Source organism: Oryx dammah, unplaced genomic scaffold (assembly GCF_014754425.2).
Source record: "Oryx dammah isolate SB20612 unplaced genomic scaffold, SCBI_Odam_1.1 HiC_scaffold_2, whole genome shotgun sequence".
NCBI classification, from domain to species: Eukaryota; Metazoa; Chordata; class Mammalia; order Artiodactyla; family Bovidae; genus Oryx; species Oryx dammah.
Genome location: NW_024070186.1, coordinates 164,010,539 through 164,016,538, shown reverse-complemented (window position 1 = coordinate 164,016,538; position 6,000 = coordinate 164,010,539).

The following is a 6,000-nucleotide window of genomic DNA, read 5'->3' as shown; positions in this document are numbered from 1 at the left end:
ACCGATGCAAGAGACACAGGTCCAGTCGCTGGTTGGGAAGATCCCCTGGGGAAGGAAACGGAAACCCACTTCAGTATTCCTGCCTGGGAAATTCCATGGACAGAGGAGCCTGGTGGGGTACGGTCCATGGGCTTGTAAAAGAATCAGACATGACTTAGCGACTAAACAACAGCAACAGTATCTCTACTTATAGCAAGTTTCTAGAACACAGTGCAATACATGTTTTTACATAATAATATCTGAGGGTACCAGGGAAGGTCAGATAAACAAGATTTGCCCATATCAAAGTAGAGTTTCTTAAAGAGATAACATCTTCGCAGAATGGGTTCCAGTTCGCTCATCACTCTCCATGTTCCATGGCACTTTGGAGACTCAAATTGTAGTCCTTCAGTCCACATCTTAAGTCAATCAGAAGCTTGCTTCCCCAGGAGGATGTTTCAGACAGAGCCCTGACTCTAAAAAGATAACAAAAATCAGAAAACAATTCCAATGCCTTTGACTCTTTCACAGTAAGCCAATCAGAATGAAGTTCAATACTTTTGCCTGGTAGCCTTGACCACAACTTCCTGGTCCCATTTTATAAACCAATTTGTGCTCTAAAAAAATATTTAAACACGTAGGAAATGCCATCACTGCACAAAAAGAAGACCATGTTCCATGTTCAGTCCCTAAATTATGTCTGAGTCTTTGCAACTGCATGGACTACAGCACGCCAGGCTTCCCTGTCCTTAACTGTCTCCTGGAGTTTGCTCAGACTCATGTCCATTGAGTCAGTGATGCCAACCAACCATCTCATCCTCTGTCACCCCTTCTCTTCATCCCCTTAATCTTTTCCAGCATCAGGGTCTTTTCTAATGAGTTGCTTCTTCACATCGGGTGGCCAAAGTATTGGAGTTTCAGCTTCAGCATCAGTCCTTCCAGTGAATATTCAGGGTTGCTTTCCCTTAGGATTGACTGGCTTTATCTCCTTGCAGTCCAACAGGCTCTCAAGAGACCAGATCAGCAGTAAAGTCACTTAGTTGGGCATACACATCCAAGAGGCCTACCGTGATCCTGCCTTCTCCAAGCCAAGTTTCTAAAGGAATTTCCTCTAAAAGCATGATTATGAATTCAACCCAACTTTACCAACACAGGCAACTCTGGGACTCTAACAAAGCCAAGTTATTCCACTTCATTTCAACCTACAACTTTTTTTTCAACCAGTCAGTAGGTGTAATTGCTCCAGGCCAGCCATTTTCAAGGAAATCAGTATTGGCTGATGGATTAATCTCTCAATTTGTCTTATTTCATTCTTAGGAAAAAAAAAAGAAGACAATCTACTAATTTCAGGGTAACCACTAGCTCCAGAATACCCATAGTACATTAGACACATTTCTTTGAAATTTCCTTCCTGTTGCCATTTGCTGGTGACCCTCTACCCATCTCAATGATACATATTTTACCACTGTCCAATAGTTCCCATTTCACATGTGACCCAGAATTAACAAGTGAAAGCTCGACATTATTGGGAGGGATTCGTTCTTCAGGTCAGGAAAGCTGAATTTTACTCATAGACCTGTCACTGGGAACTTTGGTAAGCTGTATACCTTCTCTGCAACGATTTCTTCTTGTTTAAAGTAAGGATGTAACAAGGGGTTCATACACTACTATGTATACAATAGATAACCAGTGAGAACCTGCTGTATAGCACGGGGGAAAGAAAGGTACCATCCGTTAGTAGGACATATGTTAGTGTGAAAGTCACTCAGTAGTGTCTGACTCTTTGCAACCCCATGGACTATACAGTCCATGGAATTCCCCAGGCTAGAATACTGGAGTGGGTTGCCATGCCCTCCTCCAGAGGATCTTCCCAACCCAGGGATTGAACCTGCATCTCCTTCATTGCTCCTGCATTGGCAAGTGGATTCTTTACCTCTGAGCCACCAGAGAAGCTTGGATGTGACTTTTACCACAAAGAAAATAAAATAAAATAAAGAAAGAAGGAAAAAAGAAATTAATTTATTTCTGTCTCACGGAGATATAGCACAGAAGTTGGTAAGTTAAGACTGGGACAGAGCTGCATGGTTTCAGATACCCAGGCTCTTCCTACCTTATTCGTCTACCATCCTTGTCATATAAACCTCCTGGTGATATAGAGCTTGCTCAGCTCCTGCCTTCTCAAGCATGTCCCAGCCAACAAGAAGGAGGCAAGGCAGAGAAATGACATGCCCCATTCCTTTAAGGGAGCATTCCAGAAGACCCTCAGGACTCTTTAACCCTCAGCTAGAATTTAGTCCCAGGCCACATCTGACAGCAATGGAAATTGGAGAAGGTAAACTTCTGAATCACTGAGATCAACATGGACTATTTTATTATTTTCTTTCCATGAAAATCTACAAGAGGGAGTTACGACAGCTCCTCAAGTCTGTTTCTGAGTATGTATTTTGAACAAGCCTCACAGAGTTCTCAAGAAGACTCCCACTCATCAGAACTGTCACAGTTTTTCTCAATTCTTTCCCTTTCCCAACTCTCTACATAATCACCCACATCCTACAGAAAGGGACCAGGATGAAGACATCAAGAGTCAGAGGAAGTGCTTCCCTTTTCCTCTAACGATGCCTACTTTATTTTTCGGGAAAAAAAAAAGCTTCTGGGGTAATAAGACCAACTTTTTGTGCATAACAAGTCTAAGAAATGCAAGATTTCATGGCCATTTGAGAGTGTAATCTACAAGGTCCAATTCACTGCCCACAGGGCACAGAGCTTGTGTATCAACCAAGAAGAAAAGGTAAGACCAACTCAGGACAAAGTAACAGAAACATCACTTGGAGAAGAGATTGAAAAGACGACTACCAGCCTGACCCATCTCTCAGGGAACTCCTACTGCGCCCCTGATTTTGTTTCAAATTGCCCCAATAGGCTTGACTGCGCTGCATAGACGAGAAACGAGAGTCAAGGAAGTTAAGTAGCTTTGTTAAAAAGGAAACCCCTACCAGGAGTAGAGGCGGTGTTAGCACTCTGTGAAGTCCGACCCTGTCATTCTTATCTGGCTTTGTAACCCTAGCACCGATCCGAGTGACCAGTGCATGGGATCAATAAGAATTGTTTGATTGAATGCACGAGTGAAGGGATCACTCCAAATCTCAGGTCCTGTCTCCAGACGGGCCTCCCACTAAGATTAGAGTTCGTGCTCCCCCTGCTACAAATACTTGGCACCTCAGAAGGTGATAAAACCTACAACGGAGCAGGTCCCCACCGAGCTGCAGAATGGGAAACCACATCTTATCGCTGCATAATGGCCCTGGTTCTATTTCCCACATCACAGAGAATGCAGCCTAAAAGAGATTGAGTTATTCCACACAAAGACTTCACAGGAGGAAGGGGGAAGAAAATGTTGTTTTGATTCACCGCCTTTCTTTTTTTTTTTTGGCGGTTCGAACACAAGAATGCACATTTTCATCAGAAGCTAAATGATAGTGCTTACAGTATTTAATATCTGAATTCAATTGTGTTTTTGAAGGCTTATTACCATAGCAAAAGCAAAGTATTTCAGAAAATTTCCAAAGGCATCAGGGTACAATTGTTGGGGGAAAAGAGGATACACTGTTAAGGAAACTATGTATCCAGATGCAAGAGAGACCTTGAGAGGGACCCAGAGAAACACATACGTAGACACACAAAAGACAGACACACACAGAGTAACGATAAACACCCCTGAATAAGAAGAATAAAGAGATAAAGAACCTCCAGTGTGACCTTCCAACACTCCTGATTGATAACATTAGTTTCCTCATCTCTCCTTAAAAAGCATCTCCACCCACCCATTCACCATGCCTCCGATGAAGTAATTTGTCAAAGAGCAAATCTGGGGAGGGGGCTTCCCTGGTGGCGTCGTGGGTAAGAATCCACCTGTCCCTGCAGGGGACGAGGGTTCTATCCCTGGTCTGGGAAGAGTCAGCCAGCTGCAGAGCAACTAAGCCTGTGTGTCACAACCACTGAGTCCACACTCCAGACACCACGCTCTGCAACCAGAGAGTGGCCCCCACTTGCCACAATCAGAGAAAACCCAAGCAACAGAAACCCAGCACAGCCAAAAAATTAATTTTTTAAAATAAAGGTTCTCTTGAAAGACTCTATAAAAAAAAGAAAGAAGACAATATGATCATTTTACTCATCTGCCTAACACCATGCTATATATATTCCATTGCCCATGAGATAAAAGTCCAAGTCCTTTGAACTGCTTCATACTGGTCAAATCTGGGACAATGTGAGCATTAAGAGACATAATGATAGCAACGGCTGAGGACTCGTAAAATAAAAACCTACAAGTCCATAATGATATCTTATGAATTCATTAGGAAAAGAAATGGGAATGCTTTTTATTTGAAACTGACAATAAATGCTGAAAGAATAACAGAAAATCACCAGTGGATGCTGAACTTAGTGGATGAAAGATTGATGAAGAACAAGATATTTACATTATCTCAAGGATTTTCTCTACCAATTGCTTATTAATTGCAATGAGAAAAATTTGAAAATACAAGGGAAAAAAGATACAGCACTGCTCCATCACCGAGTAGTGACTTTTTTAAAGATTATTTTTAAGTGGACCATTTTTTTTTAAGTCTTTATTGAATCTGTTACAATATGGTTACTGTTTCATGGTGTTTTGAGGGTTTTGTTTTTTGTTCTGTTCTGTTTTGCTAAGAGGCATATGGTATCTTAGCTTTCAGATCAGGAATCAACCCACACCCTCTACATTAGAAGGTGAAGTCTTAACCACTGGACTGCCAAGGAAGTCCCTGTTAGTGACTATTATTAACATGTTTTCTTTGATATTTTTGGTGAGAGTGACCGAGAGGGAAGAAGCAGGAGGAAGATGAGAGAAAGGAGGAGGGTGGACTCAGTCATCATGCTGTATGAATTATGTCATGTTGCATCTTTCTTTGTTGATTGTATAATTATACAATATTCATAGGCCACCCCACTAACAAGTTGCATTGGGTCAAAAATATTATCTTTTCATCTGTGTTTAAATGTTGCTGAAATAACCTCCCTATAGTGATTTCCTCTCTGCATGTCACACAAACCATGGTCTGTTCATTACAAACCAAGAGGGAGCTGTGCGCCTTGGACACCTTAGTCTCAGCACAGCCCAACATCAGCAGAATTTAACAGGCCACATCGATCATTTAATAGTAACAGATAGAGGCCAATTTTTCTCAAGAAGTGAGCTAGCGCCCAATGATTAAGAAATTTGGGGGCTCAAGGCTCCTCTCCATCTTCTTTTGGCCCTGTGGATTTGGTCCATTATTCAAAGTCTCCATCTCTTTGCTTTACCATGTTTATAATGGAAAAGAGAGATCTAGTGTTATGCTCACATTTGCTCTTGCAGTCTTTTGACCAAGCGACATTCATTGAATATCTTTTCTAAGCCAGACACTCCATTCTTGGGCAGAGCTACTGAGCAGAATAAAGCATCTTTCTATTAGTTGTTCTTAGCCCATTGGGAGATAAATGATTTAAACCACAAATTATGGTACAAAACAGTGAGTTTTGTAGAAAGGGAATGTTCCTCATGGTAGAGGAATTGAGTAGAGAATTCTATAATAATCATAAAATATTACATCCAGTCTAAACAACGGTGGTGAAGAATCAATGGGGGAATCCCATAGAATTGCAGAGAGTGGGACCAAGGGCTCTAGTCTGGTGATGGCAAATGGCTGCCACAAGATCTCCTCGTCTACGTCCTTTGCAGACATTGCTAATCAATCCTTATTTCCCTTTGAACTCAGATTTCAAAACCCTCCTTAAAAGAGTGCCTCAAAATCCTGGAGCATGGTGGGTACAGAATGCTTTAGAGTCAGTTCAATCTGGGTTAAAACTTAGCCTCTGCCACTATGGGATGCATAATCGTGGGCAAGCCAATCCACCTCTCTTTTCTAACTGAATCCCTCCCTGACAGAGTCACATGATAAATAAAATTAAGGTAGGGAAAATTCTCTCTCAGACACTGCTGGT